This window comes from Chrysemys picta, chromosome 1 (genome assembly GCF_011386835.1).
Source record: "Chrysemys picta bellii isolate R12L10 chromosome 1, ASM1138683v2, whole genome shotgun sequence".
Classification (NCBI taxonomy): Eukaryota; Metazoa; Chordata; order Testudines; family Emydidae; genus Chrysemys; species Chrysemys picta.
This window is the reverse complement of record NC_088791.1, coordinates 207,683,836-207,706,070: the sequence shown is the minus strand read 5'-3', so window position 1 is coordinate 207,706,070 and position 22,235 is coordinate 207,683,836. Positions and strand designations below refer to the sequence as shown.

General features: G+C 40.3%; 1 protein-coding gene across 27 annotated transcripts in view; it reads right to left on the bottom strand.

Moving 5' to 3' along the window:
- The window catches only part of DMD (dystrophin), a 2,010,563-nt gene that overhangs the window by 1,008,479 nt on the left and 979,849 nt on the right, over window positions 1-22,235 (bottom strand). Inside the window, exon 1 of one of the 27 annotated variants that reach the window (XM_065590933.1) lies at window positions 16,811-16,941. The exons of the other annotated variants lie outside the window; for them this stretch is intronic. The gene's annotated coding sequence lies outside the window, so the exon portion shown is untranslated. Of the gene's footprint in view, window positions 1-16,810; window positions 16,942-22,235 lie in introns of those variants that run through there. 27 annotated transcript variants of the gene reach the window in all.

Sequence of the window (22,235 nt, the reverse complement as noted above, 5' to 3'; positions counted from 1 at the left end):
AATTGTCAGTGATGGCGAATCCACCAGGATGCTTATAAGTTGTTCCAATGGTTAATTACTCTCACTGTTAAAAATTTACTCCTTATTTCCAGTCTGAATTTGTCTAGGTTCAACTTTCAGCCGTTGTATCATGTTGTACTTTTCTCTGCCAGGTTGAAGAGCCCATTAGTAAATATTTGTTCCCCGCGTAGGTACTTACAAATTATAATCAAGTCACCTCTTATTATCTCTTTAAAGCTAAATAGATTGAGCTCCTTGAGTCTAGCACTATAAGGCAGGTTTTCTAGTCCTTTAATCATTCTCATGGCTCTTCTCTGAATTCTCTCCAACTTATCAGCTTTCTTCTTGGATTGTGGACATTAGAATTGGACATTAGAATTCCAGCACTGGTTGCACCAATGCCATATACAAAGGCAAAATAGCCTCTATTCCTATTTATCATTCCCCTCTTTATGTATCCAAAGATTGCATTAGCCCTTTTGGCCAAAGTATTGCACTGGGAGCTCTTTTCAGTTGATTGTCCATGCTGACCCCCAAATCATTTTCAAAATCAGTGCTTCCCAGGAAAGACACCTCAACCATGTGAGTTTGGTGCTTGTTGACTGGAGAGCCAGCATATGCACAAATATTTTTGGGTGATGGTGAATGCTATGTATTATTATAGTCTACAAGTCCTCTATTAGCTGCTGAAAAGTCTGCTGTAGTGTGACTGTAATTTAATTATGTAACATCTACCAAGAAACACTAGACTAAATTCTTCTCTCACTCATACAGGTTTTGCATTAGTGTGACTCCACTGATTTTAGTGGAGTTGCTTCTGATTTACAATTGTGTAAGTGGAGCAGAAGCAGGCCTATTTATGACATTTGTATAGAAATGACTGCTGCCCAACTTGCCCATACACCTGTCAGAAGGCGCACATACTAGTTCCTCCCCTTGTCTTCTCTCTCTTAAAAAAAAAAAGCAAAAGATTAAATACAAAACAACAAAAGAATAATGTAAGTTAGCTAATAACAGGAAGGAAAAGTGGTTTCTCTATGTTGTTACATTGTAGCTATACCTCCCTTACTCTTAAGGGGGAGGGAGGGATAGCTCAGTGGTTTGAGCATTGGCCTGCTAAACCCAGGGTTGTGAGTTCAATCCTTGAGGGGACCACTTAGGGATCTAGGGCAAAAATCAGTACTTGGTCCTGCTAGTGAAGGCAGGGGGCTGGACTCAATGACCTTTCAAGGTCCCTTCCAGTTCTAGGAGATGGGATATCTCTATTAATTTTAATTTTATTTTTAAATTTACATTTTTAGGCAGCTGGATTCTAACCTGTACAACTGACCCCTTGCTATTTAAAAACAAACAAAACAAGTTACACAACAGCCACAAAAATCTTATTTTTCAAACCTTAACTCCCCAAGATAATATATCAAAACAACATCACAAAAAATTGAGTACAAGTCTACAGAGACTCCTTGCTGATGTCATTTTAGATTTAGAACATGAGATTACAATAGGGAGGTTGAGGCATTGACAAACATTTCATAAAACATTTTTATACTGGTAAAGAGTAGATGTTTGAGAATAGCAAAGGTTTTTTTCGTTTTTGGTCTCTTGATTATTTGAAGAGAAGAGAAGGCAGGACATGCCCCCTGCACTATATTTTGCTTGGTGCCTAAATCATTCACCCACATTAGGCTTAAAAAGTACAGATTTTTTTTAATGTAAGTCCAGTTTAAAAGCAAGAAGGGTCTGGGGGCGATACCTCGTATCAACAGATATGAAATATGGGCTGTAGAAACAACTTCATCAAGGTATGGATGATACTCAGATCCAGATATACTATTCTCCCAGTGATATTTATACTCAAACATAAATATCACTTGTTCAAAATACCAGACAGTATTTTTTCTCCTTATCCCTAACTCAACCCTACCCCATCCTAGAAATTCTTCCTCCCATCCAGTGGTCCCCATAAGACGTCTTCTGCAGAGTAGGTGAGATAGCTAGTTTGCAACTAAACCTGGTGAGAAATTTTCTGACAGAAATTGATGATTCATCAAAATCTTTCCAGAGGAATGTATCAATTTTGACAAATCTTTCAATGGAAATGAAGCAGGTGTCCAAAAGTAACATGCCCAGTTTCCTGCCAGCTTGCCTGACTATCTGTTCACCACCCCTCACTTCTTTGTCAGTCCTCTTGGCAAGGAACTTGAGAGCCAGGACTTCCAGGCTCCCCAGCACTCTGACTGGTGGGCTGCTAGGGAGAGAGGCGGCTCCGGGCACCAGCGCAGCAAGTGCGTGCCGGGGGCAGCCTACTGGCTGCTTTGAGGGCGGCAGTGAGGTGGCCTTCGGTGGCATGCCTGCGGAAGGTCCGCTAGTCCCAATTTTGGTGGCAATTCGGCGGCGGGTACGCTGAAGCCACAGGGCCGGCAGATCACCCACAGAAACACTGCTGAATCCTCGTGACCGCAGACTGCCCGCAGGCCTGCCACCGAAGGCCACCTGACTGCCATGCTTGGGAAGGCAAAAAACATAGTGCCGCCCCTGCTAGGGAGCCACGTCTCCCAGGCTCCCCCAGGTCCCCAAGCTGTCCCCTGGCATCAGCACAGGGGGTTCCTGCCTCTCATTCCTCCCAGTATAAGGTACAAGCAATTCTTTCCCCAACCCCCTTCCATCTTCTGACAAAGAAGGAAAGAGTGCCAGTGGATAGGGAAACAAGTGATAGCAGCAGTATATTCCCAAACTGGAATATTCCCTTTCACTGGAAATTCTGGGATTTCATGGTTTGTTCTGATTTGGAATGAAACAAGAGTTCAAAAACTTGGAATCTCCTGCAGATTGAAATTTTGTGTTCCATCCCAGCTCTATTTGCAACTCTCTCTCTCAAGTATCTCTACCCGCAATATCAAATCCATGTCCATGGAGCTAACCACTGGGCTACAATGTAGTCTGGGGTGGATGTCTCTCAGTTGCTCTTGTTGAAGTTGTTCGCCTTTGTATAAAATACTTGAATAGTCTTTGGGCCAGAGTGAGAATCACTATAAACCCTGGTGGTTAGGTCACCCACCTGGGATGGGAGATAATAATGCTTAAGATGTCTAACATTTTCACTTGGGAATCAGAGGGAAGATAGAAACTTTAGTCAAGGGAGGAAGGAGGAATGAATATCTGCCCTTAAGGCAGCAGGAAAGAGATGCTCCTGCAATTCCAAGTCCATCCCCCTGCTTCAAAGACTATTTAATTACTTATACACAGTGGAACAGCTTCAAGAGACAAGACAGAGACCCACCCTAGAATACTCTATAACCCACAGCTTAGAGCATTTTCCTGCAATGTGAGAGACCAAAGTTCAAATTGTTGTTCCATATCAGGGAAAAGGGGGAATTGAACCCAAGTCTGTGACAGTCCAGGTTAACCTCCTAATCTACATGTTATAAGGGCAGCAGTAACTCCTTTGTCACCTCCTCTGGCTGTTTTATGAATGGTACCTAAATCCCCTGAATCCAGCCCACAAACAAGTTTTTTTCCCCACCATAAATATTCAGTGAATACGTGTCAAATTCACAAACCATTTTGGATCAACCAAAACTGCACTTTTTGAAAAGTATACGATTTGTCTGAATAATTTTGCCCACCTCTAAAGCTCACATTTGCTCACTATGTTACATTCCACAGTGTTATAAACTAATGTAGTGAAAAAACTTCTAGTAATCTGTAAAATGGTGGAAAAAAAGAACAGGTTTAAAGAATATTAAAATTTGTTTGAGTAGTTATATCAGAGCTTTAGGTTTTCTAACAACTTTCTTACCTGAATGCGCTACATTAGCATAATTGTTTATAACCATAATATTTGTCATAATATGCCAGCCAGTCTTTAAGAATATTGAATAAAGCGAAAGATTATAGGCTCCAAGACATATCCTGTAACAAAAAAACTAGATATATACATTTGTATTACTTCTAACATTTTCACTTGGTAATCAGAGGGAAGATAGAAACTCTAGTCAAGAAAGGAAGGAGGATTGTCTGTCTTTTAGTAGGCAGGAAAGAGAGCTCCTGCCTACTAAATTTTTTCTTGTTGTTCATATAGGTGATTCAGTCCCAATAATCTCAAGATATAGGAGCACTGTATTTCCCCATCTTTCCATTCTCCCTCAGTTTCCAACTAGTCAGTGCATATTTTGCAGAAGGACATATTACATTACATAGGAAAACAAACTAGATCATCTTGTTTTGTTTTGTAAGCCTTAGAGAGCACTCTTACTGCAAAAGTGCCCCCTAGTGGGATTTCTCTGAAGGTCCTTTAATGTTTCACATGAGGTCCTGGGAATAGTCTTACAGATAGTGTGCTTCCACTGTGCCTGATTCTGCCCAAGAGAAGGCCAATTGTCTCATAGCATGTACAGTTAGAAAACAAAAACAAAAACACTAACTTCTGCAGGCTTCTGTAATGCAGGATATAATCCAATTGAATCAAATATGAACTGACTTAAATATGCCCTTTCTGTGCTTCTAATATAAAACAAAGCTGTCTGTTTTCTCCTCCCCCTCCAAATTCTATGGTCCTCCCAATACCTAATCTCATCATACCTCAGAGCTCCCCAAGCTCCTTTGTGAGGTAGTTTTTGAGTCTGTCACCAGGAGGAAAAATGGTCTTTTGATTAAGACACTAAACAAGGACTCAAGAGATCTGGTTCTATTCTTGGCTTTTCTAGTCTTCCTAGCTGACCTTGAACAAGTCTCTTAATCTCTCAATGCTTCTGTTCCCCATCTGTAAAATTAGGATAATACATCCCCTACCTCATAGGGGTGTTGTGAGGATACATTCATTAATATTTGTGAGTGCTCAAATACCACAGTGACAAAGGCCATAAAATCAATCATCCCTGAATCCTTAGATATCATCATTAAAAAGCATTCTATCATCAAGTGTAAAGTTCTTCTACCTTACTGGTGGAATTAATTCCCACAAGTAAAGCAGGTTTTTGAAAGTGTAACAATATCACCAGAAATTAGAGTGAGATCACAGTAGTGAAAAATAAAATCTGCCTTTTGGCACGTGTGCTGCTCACACTGACAAATATTCATGAACAGATCAGAGTGCAGTTTGGCCTTCAGATTCCAAAATATGAGGCAGTAGTTTTCAAAGATGCCATAATATCTTGACTTTTAAAAAAGTTACTCAGTGGAACTCGAAAATTGTTCTGATTTTGATGATTTGTAAAGATTTACATCATGTAAGTATAATTATAAAACACAGTGGCTATCATTATAAATATTATATACATAGTGTGATAAGTACATTAACTGATGTTTCTGCTAAAAGGATTAGAAATGAAATAGTTACTGCTCATCTTTAAGATTCAGAGCTAACAACCTAATGAGATGAAGGGGGCATATCACGCCTTTTAGAACTACAGTTTCAGATGTCACTATAGCAACTTTTTAAACCAGGGTCCTATTTTCAGAGCTATCATCACAAACAAGTGGGCTCAGATTTTATTTGTATATTTTTTAATGAAAGCCTAGATCCTGGGGTACAATTTTGTGTCAATGGGTGAAATATGTGGCAAATGCCGAGGTTGATGAATCACGGCATAAACGAAGTTGGGCCTGTATTTTGAGAGCAATAAAATGTGTTGGCTGATCCAAGATTATTATTGAGAATCCTAAAATATGCCCTTCCTTTTTTTTTGAAAGCAGAAACATAAGCAATTTCTTCTGCTTTGGGGAATATATATCATGGGTTGTTGACTTAATAGCTGCTTGAAGAATATTAAGTATTTTCTTCAGATACATATTTTCTTACATTTGGCCTTTCAGTAACTATGCTACCAGATAAAATATGCAGCTATTGATAGGCTATTTTCTTCTACAGCAGAACTCCCGCTAGAAAATATGGTTTTATCTTATCAAATATATTCATAGCAGAAATTAAATGTCTTATTGACAGATAAAGGATTATCACTAGTCCTCTGCTGTCGGAATCACAGGACATGATTCTCCTCCAATTAACATGCATGTAATCCAGAAGTAATTCTACTGAAGCCGGTGGTACTGGAGGATATAGGCTAAAGTCCAGTCCAATGCCTGGTTTAAGTAATTGGGCTAAATGCTTGCAGAGGCTACTCCTTTATTAGGCAACAATGCAGCAAAACTCTTCAGCATATGCATCATTTCAAACCAATGACACTAATTATTGTGCTTAAAGGTAAAGCACCTATGTTGTGCTTTGCTGAATTGATTTTGCTGGAATGGGTGATGGGATTGGATTGCTCGATGATTGCCTGTTCTGTTCATTCCCTCTGAAGAACCTTTGGCCACTGTCAGAAGACAGGATACCAGGCTAGATGGACCATTCATCTAACCCAGTATGGCCATTCTTATGTTCTTAATTGGCACCTAATTACTCTGAAGGCTCTCAAGTGACCCCAGAAACATCTGTGTAGCAACAAATCCTCTACCTGTACTCAGGAGCTTCTTGTGCTAGAGATGTGATTTGTGGATGGTGTTGGAGTGTCCCCACATATGCTCCGGTTCATGCCACACAAGTATTATGCAAACATCCCCTTATGGAATGGAACCATTCTGGTTTCACTTCTCCAGAAGCAAATGCTGCATCTGCCCCATAAAATCCTCCCAAATATGGGCAATTTATTTATCATTTTAGTCATTTCAGTCTCAGAAAGACCGATAGTGACATGAGTACCTTTCATACTGAAATTATAAAATCTGACCTTTTACTCTTTTTAATTGAATAGCAACATGAACAGAGTTAATAACCACTCGAACAACTGCAGAAGAATAAAGGTTGAACCTGTTACAAGCTTGGGGTTTTTTAAGGGGTACAGGCAGATTGTATTTAGCAAGGCAAATGCATGGCTCAAAACAGCCAGGTTCCACAGCCAGATATGAAACCTTGGAATAGCAAAAATGAAAAAAAAATAGTACAAATTGTTAACAAGGGGCCCTCTACAAAGTCTAAAATTACAGGAAATTGGCCAGTGTTCCTTATTATGAAATAGTGGTAACCAAGATTGTTATACAAGAGTTAGCATTTTTCAAATGCTGTACATATAATGAAGATGCTTATTTATGTCCAACTATGTTCAAATACAGAAAAGGAAGATTATTTTACTATACTGTTAAGGAGAAAATTTTCCATTTACTTACTTTAAGCCATTTAAATTGATCTTCAAGAGATTGCTATCAATGTCAAGGTGATGGGAACCTTGACTAGAGGAGAAAGGACCCATAAAAATGTAATTAGGTTACTCCCTAATGTCTTTGGAACTAAAAAACCGAAGCTCCAACAACTTAAGAACAAAATGCAAGGGAACAAACTCCTTATGTATATCCCCCCTACAACCTTCTTGGTATGAGGGGTAGCCATGTTAGTCTGTATCAGCAAAAACAACGAGGAGTCCTTGTGGCACCTTACAGACTAACAATTTATTTGGGCATAAGCTTTTGTGGGCTATAACCCACTCCATCCCAAATAAATTCGTTAGTCTCTAAGGTGCCACAAGGACTCCTCATGGTTTTTGCTTCTTGGTATAGAGGATCTTCAGATTGCTAAATAAGCAAGAGTTTTGGTATAAGGGTAAAGATAAAAAAAAATAGAGATTGTATTACAATTTATGGTGAGCAACACATTACAATCTCAGGTAAGCTATTCCGCCCCCCTCCCAGGAAAAGAATCTTTGTTGGTATTATTATTAATTGTGTATATTATCATGGCACCCTGGGACCCCAGCATGTTATGCTGCTGTACAAACACAGAAATAAACATGGTCCTGAACAGGTGGCTATTGGAGATAAGTAGATGCTCTAATTGTCATTGTTGGAAATTACTTGTAGGTTTTCAGGAACCCCCGCTCTAAAGAGACAACACTGAAAGTCCATTTAGAATTGCTATACTGGCCCTTTTTTAGTTTGCTTAGAGTGAGGTAGACACTTTTGTCAAGCTCTTTTAGAATGTATAGAGGTTCAAGACCACCAGGCTAGGGTGTATATTTAACAGGAGGCCAAAGTGCCTCAGGCAACAAAAAAAGCCATAATTAATTCTAGCCAACACCTAGCGAGTTCTTTTATCCAGGGATGAGACTGAATGAAATCTTATTGCTGCATCAGAGGCATCTTTAGCCATCCTGAAGGAGATTTAGTAGAAGAGGCATTCTTATGACAGAAGGCCTTGATCTCTTTACATAAAGCTTCACTGACAGTAAATTCCCTTATCTTGTCAAGTGAGGATTATGTGTACGTCCATGAATTTGATAGTTCACGATACAGATGGTTTGGTTATTTTAGGTCTGAGACTTGAGAGTTGAACTAACCCTCTTCATATATATTTTTCTGGGTGGAGCAGCCAACAAAGTGACTGAGCTAAATGCATTAGCTCTTTTTAAATACACCAGTATTATAAACTCTAGAATATGTAATTGATATAGCAGCAATAGCATAACTGTTCCACAGTGAGGAGTTAGTTATGCAACATATTTGTCCAGGAAGCATAAACCAGATGACCCTTCCAAAGCTGAAGTGATACATTCTCATAGTGTGCCATAGTCTTGTTGCAAGTAGTGGGAAACTAAATCGGGGGTCTTAATGAAGTTATCCCCAAGCCCAGCTCTCCTTTGTGACGATGCATAGTGATAAAAGGAAAAGAGCAAAATAATCATCTGCTCCATTTTAGTTATCTTAAACAGCACAGTATTTTAAAGACCGCATGCTGTGAATTAATCTCTGTTTTATCAGAACAGCAACTGGATCCTCTAGATAATTATAAATTCTAAGAAATAACTTATACTGTGAATCTAATCTAAAAGCAAACAATGTATTCTAGAGAAGCATTACACTATTTCATATTACAAAATATTACTTTTAACTAATCAAATGCATGGTACCCCCACAAAGAAGCAGCATGAAATATGCAGGTTTTTGTTGTTGTTTTTTTAAACAGGAAATCCCATGAATCTCTTGCATTTTCTACACCAGCCTAATGAAAAGATAAATTTTAAATGAGTAATACTAATGGTCCCATAAGGCAAACGATAAAGTGTTAAATTCACCCCAGTTTTATAGAGTGTAAGCTCTTTGGGATAGTGATTGTCACTTATTATAAATTTGTACAGCATCAAGCACAATGGGGCCCAATCTAGTTAGAGGGTTTAGGTCAGGGGTAGTCAACCTATGGCACACGTGCCGAAGGCGGCATGCAAGCTGATTTTCAGTGGCACTCACACTGCCCAAGTCCTGGCTACCGGTCCGGAGGGGCTCTGCATTTTAATTTAATTTTAAATAAAGCTTCTTAAACATTTTTAAAACCTTATTTACTTTACATACAACAATAGTTTAGTTATATATTATAGACTTATAAAAAGAGAGCTTCTAAAAATGTTAAAATGTATTACTGGCACATGAGACCTTAAATTAGGATGAATAAACGAAGACTCGGCACACCACTTCTGAAAGGTTGCCGACCACTGGTTTAGGTGCTACCCAAATAAATGTTAAGGAAGAATTATTCCGGTTTCTGCTGAAATAAAGAGCGTTCAGGTCTCTCGATGGTGAAAAGTCTGCCAGGGAAGCTGGGGCAGCTTCAAACACCTTTCAACTTGGGGCCAGCAGGAGGCTAAAATAGCACCAAAGTTAGATGCACTAGTGAGGGGATCGCCAGAGCAGCCAAATCATGTGCTAAATCAGCAGATCTCCTCATAATCCTCATCTGGCAGAGACTTCCTGTGTTCTCCCAAAGGTGAATCCCCCTATGGTGCAGAAGAAAGTGCCAATTTGTGAACTAAGTCCATTAAGTCCTGAATAACAGGAGGTTAAAAGAAGAAATATTTATCCACCTCCCCAGAGCTCTACCACCCCAAAAACAGACCTTTGTTAGGAAATAAATTGGGATTTAAAACTGAATAGCTACTAGTTTGTGTTGTACAAAACCTCTCTCTATACTGGCTTCCCATAAATCGCCATGTCAAATTCAAGGTGCTCAATGGTCACTTAAATCTTCAGAATGAGGACGACAGCTGACAGCTCTGCTCCTCAGGCGCAATCCAACACAAGGGAGCATGAGGCAGCTTTCTCAGAGGTCAGGCCAAGGCAGTGGAATGAACTTCTACTGAACCTAGGAACTACCACAAACCTCATCATTTGCCACTCCAAGTGCAAGGCACATTTCTTTGCACACTAATGTGAACATATAGCACAGTGTACATACAATATGTAATTAAAAATTCCACACAATTTTCCCTGGGAAGATGAAAGGGAAAGAAAGAATCATACATAAAAAGATAGTCAGATTGCTTTATAGCACTATTGGAAAATACTATGGTGATGAAGGCAGCATACCTATATCATCAAGATGGTTCAGATGTGGGATGAAATCAGCTCATGGATGAAGAACAGTTGGCTGGTGCTACATCTGAGCAAGACAGAGCTGATGGGCAGAGAAAAGTATTTAAAAGAGTTTGCAGCCATGTTGCAGTCTCCTTTGATTGAACACACACACACACACACCCATAACTGATCAATTTAGTCTGTAGTCTATGAGGTCTCTTGTATTCCTCATTGACACTGAGCTCTCACATAGCAGCATCCATTTCTACCATCTTCAGTAGGCTAGACGACTCCATGCCATTGTGGTGGACAAAGATCTGGCCTCAGTTATTTATGTTTTCGTCCTCTCTTGACTGGACTACAGTCATACAATATATTGGACATGAAGTCTTAATCACTCAGAAAACTCCAACTAGTGTACAGTGCTGCAGTGCATCTCCTCAGTAACGCAGGCTACTGTGAGCACATCAAATCTGTTCTCTGCTCCCTACACTGGCTTCCCTTAGAATTTTAAACCAAGTTCAAGATCTTTGTCCTTATCGTCAAAGTGGGTCCAGGATATCTAAAAGATCATCTAAAGCTCTGTGACAGAGACTGTGGTCAACAATTGCACTCCCATGGCACAATGGCACCCTCTACGTTAAGACCAGGTTTATACTTAAAATTTAGGCTCACCTAGATACATCCCTTGGGGGGTATGAAAAATTCACACATCTGAGTGAAGCAATTCAGCTGACCTAAACTCCAGTGTAGACACTGCTATATTGATGGACGGGTGGATTAACTACAATGATGGAAAAAATCCCTTCCATCGCCTTAGAAAGCGATACTGTAGCGCCTGTAGCATAGGCATAGCCTCACAATAAATCTCATCTGTGCAGTAGACAGAACTTTGTCTAGGGACAGTCCGAGAATGTGGAATGAAATCCCCCAAGGAAGTAAGGGCCATCAAAACCTCATCACCTTCCGCTCCAAGTGCGAGACACATTTCTTTGACCTTGCCTTCTCTAACAATCACATAGCAACAGGTATGTTTATATTTAAAAAAAAAAACAATGAAACTCTACTGTACATACTTCTCCCCCCAGGAAAAGGATGAGAGAACAAACGATATGTGACAGATGTGTAGTCACATCACCTAATGCACTACAGTCTCAGATAGTTTGGTGATGGGCAAGGTATAACAATGTATATAGAAGGGAATGAGAACCAGAACAAAACAGAACAGAAATCTGATTAGTGATAAAACCTGATTAATTTTTAGGTTACACTGTAAATGTTGGGGAGCAGGAAGAGAGAGACTTGTACACCAGCAGCTCATTTTTTACCAAATGCTGCAAGAAGTTCAAATACTCCAGGCTACAGTACACGTTTAAAGTACAGGATTTAGCACAAAGTTGTGTTTTCTGATTAAAAGTTTCTTTTCTTCTTTTTTTGTTTCCCCCTAAAGAACTTAAGTAATTTTAATGCAAGGAAAAGACCTTAGGATCCCATACCTCTGCCCTTTTCTGTTCACCTTAATCCCATGTTCCTCATTCACCACCTCCTTTAATCCTTGCCTTCAGAAAATCAATCCACTGTAGGTGTCACAAACACATTTACAATTTAATTGCCTATTGTGGTAGCTTATTTTGTATGTTTGTTACCCTTTGTGCGAAATAGTTCTGCTTAAATTCCCCATTTATTCTTAGTTTCATTGTAATTAACTTTTTATTGAATTTTTCACAAAAATCAAAGTGCAATATATACTCAGTGTTGTCGTACAGCATGGAGCATGCCAGATAGGGAACAGTCAGTAGATAAAGGATAGAGTGTTTCTCTAAAAAGTGTTCTATTAGCTTTATCAATCCCTTCCATAATACTTGAAAAACTCTCAACTCAGAGGCTATTCACATCATCACTTTAGTGTTTATTTACAATTCAGATAGTCCAAAATGAATTCAAATGGCTATAAGAAGGGACAATGCTGCAATGAAGAAGTCTATTATTAAGAAAAACAAACAGACAAGACTGTCAAGAAGCTGTGGCAGTCCAACACTGTAAAAACTGCTTTATATTTGACTTTAAAAGGTGAGGTGAATATACAAGACTGGAGAAGGGCATAGCACATATCTTTAAAAAGGGGAACAAAGAGAACTGAGGGAATTATAGACTATTCACTCTAACTTCAATACCTGGAACAATACTCGAGCAAATTATCAAACAATCAATTTGTAAACACCTGGCAGATAATACAGTTATAAGGAATAGTCAGCATGGATTTGTCAAGAACAAATCATGCCAAATTAACTTCATTTCCTTCTTTTGATAGGATTATTGACCTAGTGGATGGGGGAAGTGGTAGACATGATATACTTTGATTATATTATGGCTTTTGATACTGTTCCACATGACATTCTCATACGCAAACTAGGGAAATGTGGTCTAGATTAATTTACTATAAGTTGGGTGCACAACTGGTTGACAGACCATACTCAAAGAGTAGCTATCAATGGTTTGCTATCAATTTGGGAGGGCCTACCTACTGAAGTCCTACAGGGGTTAGTCCTGGGTCCGATACTATTCAATGTTTTCATTAATTACTTGGATAATGAAGTAGAGAGTATGCTTATAAAACTAGCAGATGACACCAACCTGGGAGGGGTTGCAAGGACTTTGGAGGACAGGTTTAAAATTCAAAATGACCTTAACAATTTGGAGAAATGGTCTGAACTCAACAAGATGAAATTCAATAAAGACAAGTTCAAAGTACTTTATTTAGGAAAGAAAAATCAAATCCACAACTATAAAATGGGGAATAACTGGCTAGTTGATAGTACTGCTGAAAAGGATCTGGGGGTAATACTGTACCACAAACTATAATGGTAGTTAAGCTCTGGAATAAATGGTAAATTTTCAGACTGTAGAGAGGTAACTAGTATTATTCCCCAAGGGTCAGTCCTAGAACCAAACCTATTCAACTTATTCATAAATGATCTGGAGAAAGGGGTAAATATTGAAGTGGCAAAGTTTGCAAACAATACTAAACTGCTCAAGATAGTTAAGACCAAAGCAGACTGTGAAGAACGTCAACAAGATCTCACAAAACTAAGTGATTGGGCAACAAAATGTCAAATGAAATGTAATGTGGATAAATGTAAAGTAATGCACATTGGAAAAAATAACCCTAACTATACATACAATATGATTGGGGCTAATTTAGCTACAACTAATCAGGAAAGAGATCTTGGAGTCATCGTGGATAGTTCTCTGAAGATGTCACGCAGTGTGCAGAGGCAGTCAAAAAAACAAACAGGATGTTAGGAATCATTAAAAAAGGGATCGAGAATAAGATGGAGAATATCTTATTGCCCTTATATAAATCCATAGTACATCCACATCTTGAATACTGCATACAGATGTGGTCTCCTCATCTCAAAAAAAGATATACTGGCATTAGAAAAGGTTCAGAAAAGGGCAACTAAAATGATTAGGGAGTTTGGAACAAGTACCATATGAGGAGAGATTAAAGAGGCTAGGACTTTTCAGCTTGGAAAAGAGGAGACTAAAGGGGATATGATAAAGGTATATAAAAACATGAGTAGTGTGGAGAAAGTGAATAAGGAAAAGTTATTTACTTGTTCCCATGATATAAGAACTAGGGGCCACCAAATGAAATTAATGGGCAGCAGGTTTAAAACAAATAAAAGGAAGTTCTTCACACAGCATATAATCAACCTTTGGAACTCCTGGCCTAAGGAGGTTGTGAAGGCTAGGACTATAACGGGGTTTAAAAGAGAACTAGATAAATTTATGGAGGTTAAGTCCATTAATGGCTATTAGCCAGGATGGGTAAGGAATGGTGTCCCTAGCCTCTGTTTGTCAGAGGGTGGAAATGGATGGCAGGAGAGAAATCATTTGATCATTGCCTGTTAGGTTCACTCCCTCTGGGGCACCTGACATTGGCCACTGTCGGCAGACAGGAATGCTGGGCTGGATGGACCTTTGTTCTGATCCAGTATGGCCATTCTTATGTTAACAGGCTTTCAAGGAAGATTGTGGAATTCCCATCTTTGGAAGCTTTTGAAAACAAGTTGAACAAACACCTGTCAGGGCTGGTTTAGGTTTACTTCATCGTGCCACAGCACAAGGGTCTGGACTTGACTTCTCAAGATGCCTTCCAGCTCTACATTTCTATGGTTCTATATCACTTATTCAGACACCTATTTGAAATCTTTTCTGTCTCTCTCAGTATAGACTTATCTTCCACAAAGTCATAGGCTACCAATTAGACTAATGCTCATCTAATTAATCTGAAATCTAACAAAAAAGGGATGCCATGAGTGTGTGTGAGAGAGAGAGAGATAGAAAGTTGATCACAAATATTTGTGAGAGTCTTATTTTTACTGATTCTGGGGAATAAAAGGGGTTGTGGAGGAGAAAGGTAATTCAAAGTTAAGTCAGAGGAGTATGCTCCCACCTAGTCTGCTGCTCCATGCAGTGGCACTGAAATATTGTCAAAATCACTAACAATCTATTTTCTTTTTCTCTGCCACCGTCTTTATTAAAATAAGCTGATATAAAAACTAAAAACTCCTGTAGAGACAAAGCAAAATCACAAAGGACCAATGGGTATTATATAGGGAGACCTTAAGTCTTTTAATTCCAGCCAACAACAAATCTCTCAGCTGGTAGTAAGCAGAGTTAAATTAGCTTCTAGAACATATACTCTCCTGGTCCTGAATAATGCAAAACCTGCTATGTTGTGATTATGGACACACATTTGAAACTACATTGTGAGAAATGTGAATTGTTTGAATTTTTTCTGGGGGTGTGAAAACAAGGTTAGGAAAAAAAATACTCAACATTTGTTTTCAAATGTGAGATTACCCACAAATATATGCAGAAATATTATTTATAGTCAAAAACTTAATTTTGTGGATACACTTCCCAGTCATCTTTAGGGCCAGGTTACCTTATGCCTGTAAGACCTATCCCTGTTGCAATAGGAGTACAGAGGGGCACCACTTCAGTGCGTGCTTCTGGAGGAACTGTGATCTGAAGGAAGAGCCCATACTACAACTATTTTATAGTCTATGACTCCTACCTCTCATTCACACCTCCCTGCCCTTACCAGAACAAGTGCAAGGATTGGGTTTGTGACCAGCCTCTGCACTGTGCTGCACATGTTGTAGGGCACGAGTAAAAATAATCCCTTAGAGGGAAACACCAATTCAAATGTCAAAGTCCCAATATAAAACAGGATAGATGATGGTCTTGTGGTTAAGGCATTGGACTGGAACTCAAGATATCTAGGTTCAAATGCCGACGCTGCTAAAGGTATCTAATCTGAGTTTGGCAAGTCACTTAATTTCTGTTTGTTAGGACCTGAATGTGGAGCGAAGGGCTCCTGGATATGGCCAATGTGAAAGGTTCTCAGTATCTGTTCCTTTAGTGGCACCTGAGATCTAGAGTGACCAGATGTCCAGATTTTATAGGGACAGTCTAAATATTCAGGGCTTTGTCTTATATAGGCACCTGTTACCCCACCCCCATCCCAATTTTTCACACTTGCTATCTGTTAACCCTACCTCTCTCAATAAGAGCAGACACAGGCCCCAAACTTCAGCTCACAATGCTTAATGCAAAGTAAGTCATCAGTAAAACACAAACCGTCCATGACATGGTTATGTGGTCCTGTAATCCAGGAAGGAATCCAGATATGCACATTGATACTACTAGCACTAATAGCAACATTCAACATCCTGATCAGAAGGTGCTGCTGGCTTGTTTGCAGGACTTGGCTGGGGGCAGGATGGAATCATTTTAAAGTGGCTCCCCTCATTCCTTCCTGAGAGATCCAAAGGGGTTGTTTGGAACATTTGCTTTTTTACTCCTACAAAGCTCTCAGCTGTGAAATCCCATGGATTTCAGCCCTGCCCCAGTGTTATTCAGCATGTGTGAAGTCACTGGGTGGTGCTTTGTGGCTACACTGTTTAATCTATATGCCAATATTCTGTTCTATATTGCCAGTTCATCAAACCCAATCAGAACTGCTTTCCTTTTCTTCTCCACTTTGCCAAAGACACAGACCAGGACGAAAGCCAGCTGGCTTAGGCTCAACCCAATTAAGATGGACATGATGATTGTTGGCAGGAGTAAGTATTTGAGGAACTGGCAAAGGTTATGGCTGCTCCCTGGGGTAAAAGCATCTGCTTAGCTATTCTCAAAGTGGCTTGCAATCTCAGGGTGCAATCTCAAAGTGACTGCTGCTTCTGAATCCAAAGGCAGCAGTAGCAGCCAGCCAAAGCCTATTTCATCTTCAGCTAGCCAAGAAACTGCATAATTGCCTTTGAGAGGCAGACCCCACATATCCAGCCCTTTGTCACCTTGATGGCTATATGCTGTACTGTAATGGAGTCCCTGCCGGGCCCTCCTGCTCCTGCCCCCACTGGGCTGAGAAAGTCACACAGAGACCTTTTGTTGCAGTGCTCACCTGGTGTTTTATTTACATGCTGTGCTCCTACCACCTTTCCACCATACACGTAGTCCCCTTCTTACAGTCCACCGGCAGGAAGGAGGGAGGGAGGGAGGAAGCAAGCTCTCGCTCTCTCTCTCTGCTTCCCCTCACTGCCTTTCCTCTACTGCAGCTCCTCCCCTGACTTCCTTCCTCTGGGGCTCTTATCCAGCCCCAGCCTGATGAGACAGCAGCTGTTCCAGCTTCCCCAATCAGGGCCAGGTGATCTACCCAGCTCCAATTCACCTCCCTTAATTGGAGCAGGAGTGACAGAAGGTTGGCTAAGCAGTTTTCTGCTTTGCACCCTGTCACATGTACCCTGCAAGACCATTTAGAAGCTTCTGCCCACCTCTTCTGAAAAGGATAGATTAGAGAGAGAGCATATTACATCAGTGCCCCAAACTCTGATTGGCTGTCAGTTCATTACCATGTCCTCGTTACTACATATTAGATACAAACTATGTTAAAAGAAGATTATTAAAGTTGCAAAGTCAAGCACTCAAGAGTTAGGAAATGCAGGAATATGGCTGCCTATGTAATCATAATTTGGTCTCCTTGTATATGAATTTTGATACAGTCTTTAATTACACGGTCTCAAACTATTCTTTCCACAGGACCCTGCCTCAGTCAGTGTATAGAAGGGATAGTATTCACTTACTGAGCAGCTATTCAATATTTTGTCTTCTCCTCATTCCTTAATGTGTGGCCCCAGGCCTTATTTACCATAACTATTCAAACCCTGCTCTGAAGACAGAAATATTAACTTCCTCTTAGGCTTTTCTATGGTGCTTATCATTATAGAATTGCAAATGCCAAAACTATAACAGGGTTAAAAAAGAATTAAAGAAGTTCATGAGGAGAGGTCCTTTGATGGCTGATGGCCAAAGTGGTCAGGGATGCATGCCGATGATCTGGGTGTTCCTAAGCCTATAACTGTCAGAAGCTAGTAGTGGATAACAGGGGATGGATCACTCAATAGTTGCCCTGTTCTTTTCATTCCCTCTGAAGCATCTGGCACTGGCCACTGTTGGAAGACAGAATACTGGGCTCCATGAGTCATTGGTCTGACCCAGTATGGCTGTCCTTATGTTACTCCCCCAGCCCTCCCTTGCAATGCCACAAGCCCATCTCTTGTCCCCTCTCCATTTTGACTCAGATGGGTTCCCCCTGCACACTGCCTGGGTGCAAGAAGTGGGTGACATTAAGGACCTGAGAGACAGGCTCACTTCTCTCAGTTCCAGGACCTGACCCAGAGCAGCCAGGAACAGGCTCTACAAGGAAAGGCTGGCTGTGACCCTGGACTGGAGAAAGCACACACAGTTACTTTGTGGGGATGTTCATGTGCAGTGCTGTCACACACTGGAGCTGTGAAAGGCTCAACCATGCTCCATGAGGATGGAATCTTTGAAGATTTTTGATAATTTTGAAGATTTAAGCTCTAGCAAGTCTCTACTGAACATGGACAAACAGCCATTCTTTTCAAATGATTATAACAGCTAAATTTGGTCAGACTTATAAGTGGATGGCAAAAGGCACATCCCATGATGCAAAGTCCAGCCCCTGAAAAATGTAAATCACTTCTCTGAAGCAAGGGGGCACTATAGTATTTGAAAGAAAAGGCCTCAAGATTTTTTTAACATGGGCAAAAAACCATTTCCCCCAACTCTTGTTCTTAAAAATGGCTTAATTAATTTGGCTGAGTTTTTCCAAAAACTTTCATCTTTAGGCTGACACACAGCATGGAAAATTTCAGCCTGAACAGTTAAAATCTGGAAAAGTTTTAAGCAACTGAAAACAGGGTCTTATAAAAGAAATGAGAATAACTGACCCTTCTGTTATTCTGGCAGGCTCTCTGTTTGGGAGAAGGCTTCTGCAGCACCTTTCTTCGGGAGCTCTCAGGGTAGGACTCTCTCCCTAACCTGTCAGACCTCTTCGGATCTGTCTGGCTCCCTTTTAGCGCCACCTCCATCAGGAGCATGCTCTGCAGGTGTGGCTGGGGAGGATCACCTGGGCCCAGAGTTGCTTCTTAAACCCTTCAGTTCCAATGTGGGATACATAAACTCCGTCACACTCCCTATGTAGAATGCCTTGATATTAAAATGCAGTGTTTAACTGCAAAGAATTACTAGCTACATTTTTCTGATGTGGTAACTAAGAAACACCATTTCATTGACTTACCTACAAGGCATTTTGGGTTAGAGGCTAGCTGTAGAACCAAGAGAACTACATTCTTCTCTTGGTCTGATGCTTAATTTGATTTTATCAGCACTGGAAGTGAACATAGGGTCGTGATGAAGATGTATTCTTGACTAAATACAGATCTTCGCAGGTGTGCTTGGAATGAGGCAGGATTCAGTAGGAGCCATTATTAGTCCCAACACTACAAACAGGTGTCCTAGTATGGACTCCATCTATGCAGCATTTCCTTGAGAGACCTACTAGTGCTACACTACAGAATTTACAGGAGTGCAGCTGCATCGCTGTAGTGCTGCTAGTGTAGATAGTCTAAGCTGATGGGAGAGAGCTCTCCCTTCGACTTCATTTCTCCAGCCCTCACAAGTGGCAGTAGCCATGTCAGCAAGAGAAGCTCTCCTGCCAACAGTGCTGTCTACACCAGCACTTAGGTCACTATAACTTGTCACTCAGGGAGTGTCTTATTCACACCCCTGAATGACATAATTTATACCGAGATAAGCTACTGTGTACATAGCCTGAGGCTCCTGCAGTTTCCCTGGAGCATGAATGACCTTCAATTAGCACACCTGTTTGCAGTATGTGGGCCTTAGTTTGGCCAGTTCTGCTCACACCTTTAATTTAAGGATCAGATTCACTATCTATGCCATAAAATTTTAAAAATAACTGCTTCTTCATTTGTCAGCACTCAATGGGGTTAGGGGGGAAGAAAACAAGAAGAAAAAGATGTACACATGCAAAAAGGAAAAAAAAACCCTGAAATTTCAAACACAAACAAATTTGTTTCAAAAACCAGATACAGTTGCATAGTGACAACAGTGTTATTGCCTATCACATCACTTACAGTAAGGTGAAAGCAAGTAAAGTAAATTAATCTTACATTGTCCACTCAATTAGCAAACCTATTACTCTAATCCAAGTATAAAGAAATGCATATATCATCACAGTCCCCCTAACTTAGTCTCACAATAAATATGTACACACAAATTTCACTAAAAATAAATATCACTGGTCTACAATTTTTGAGAAGTCGTCTGCTTCAGAGATAAAATGTGCTATTTATTATGTATTTTGATGTGCTGAATTCAAATACGACAATTAAAACAACTGATTGGCTACTGTTTCTAAGATATTTAAGTTTTTACTTTTTATGTCTATGTATCTTGTGTAGATAGTAGAGTTTTAATCATAAATTGTAAACCTAGGTCTTTTCATCTGTTTATGGTTGCTTTACATGATAATATTTCGCCTGTCCTGTTATGTAACACTTTAAAAATCAGCAAAAGGGTTATATAAATAAAATTTAGTATGAAACAAAAGGCAAAAAACTATTATGTACATAGTTTAGTCCTATTCAGTATCTACTCGGCGCTTCTTGGCTTGTCTCTTATATTCATTAAATGGAGCATCTCTTGTCACTGTCCAGCAATAGTCTGCAAGCATTGATGGGCTCCATTTGCCCTGATAGCGTTTCTCCATTGTTGCAATGTCCTGGTGAAATCGCTCGCCATGCTCGTCGCTCACTGCTCCGCAGTTCGGTGGAAAAAAATCTAGATGAGAGTGCAAAAAATGTATCTTTAATGACATGTTGCAACCAAGGCTTTTGTATGCCTTGAGGAGGTTTTCCACCAACAACCTGTAGTTGTCTGCCTTGTTGTTTCCGAGAAAATTTATTGCCACTAACTGGAAGGCTTTCCATGCCGTCTTTTCCTTGCCACGCAGTGCATGGTCATATGCATCATCTCGAAGAAATTCACAAATCTGAGGACCAACAAAGACACCTTCCTTTATCTTAGCTTCACTTAACCTTGGAAATTTTCCACAGAGGTACTAGAAAACTGCTTGTGTTTTGTCAATGGCCTTGACAAAGTTCTTCATCAGACCCAGCTTGATGTGTAAGGGTGGTAACAAAATCTTCCTTGATTCAACAAGTGGTAGATGCTGAACACTTTTCCTCCCAGGCTCCAATGACTGTCGGAGTGGCCAATCTTTCTTGATGTAGTGGGAATCTCTTGCACGACTATCCCATTCGCAGAGAAAACAGCAGTACTTTGTATATCCAGTCTGCAGACCAAGCAAGAGAGCAACAACCTTCAAATCGCCACAAAGCTGCCACTGATGTTGGTCATAGTTTATGCACCTCAAAAGTTGTTTCATGTTGTCATAGGTTTCCTTCATATGGACTGCATGACCAACTGGAATTGATGGCAAAACATTGCTATTATGCAGTAAAACAGCTTTAAGACTCGTCTTCGATGAATCAATGAACAGTCTCCACTCATCTGGATCGTGAACGATGTTGAGGGCTGCCATCACACCATGGATGTTGTTGCAGGCTACAAGATCACCTTCCATGAAGAAGAATGGGACAAGATCCTTTTGACGGTCACGGAACATGGAAACCCTAACATCACCTGCCAGGAGATTCCACTGCTGTAGTCTGGAGCCCAACAGCTCTGCCTTACTCTTGGGTAGTTCCAAATCCCTGACAAGGTCATTCAGTTCACCTTGTGTTATGAGGTCTGGTTCAGAGGAGGATGGGAGAAAATGTGGGTCCTGTGACATTGATGGTTCAGGACCAGAAGTTTCATCCTCTTCCTCTTCCTCGTCTGACTCAAGTGAGAATGATTCTGGTGCATCAGGAACCGGCAGTCCTTCTCCGTGGGATACTGGGCGTATAGCTGATGGAATGTTTGGATAATGCACAGTCCACTTTTTCTTCTTTGACACACCTTTCCCAACTGGAGGCACCATGCAGAAGTAACAATTGCTGGGATGATCTGTTGGCTCTCTCCAAATCATTGGCACTGCAAAAGGCATAGATTTCCTTTTCCTGTTCAACCACTGGCGAAGATTTGTTGCACAAGTGTTGCAGCATATGTGTGGGGCCCACCTCTTGTCCTGATCTCCAATTTTGCAGCCCAAATAAAGGCGGTAGGCTTTCTTAACCATAGTGGTTATACAGCGCTTTTGTGATGCAAAGTCACTTCACCACAAACATAGCAGAAGTTATCTGCACTGTTCACACAAGTACGAGGCATCTCTGCTCACTTTGGCTAAACAGAAATGTGTCCCTTTGGAAAATCAAACACTGACAAATAAGAGAGCACGACACTGTATGATTTCTAGAGCTGATATAGGGCAATTTGTTCAGCAGAGTGATGTAAGCTTCGTTATGATTGCATCATCCATGACTTCTAGGAATAACATG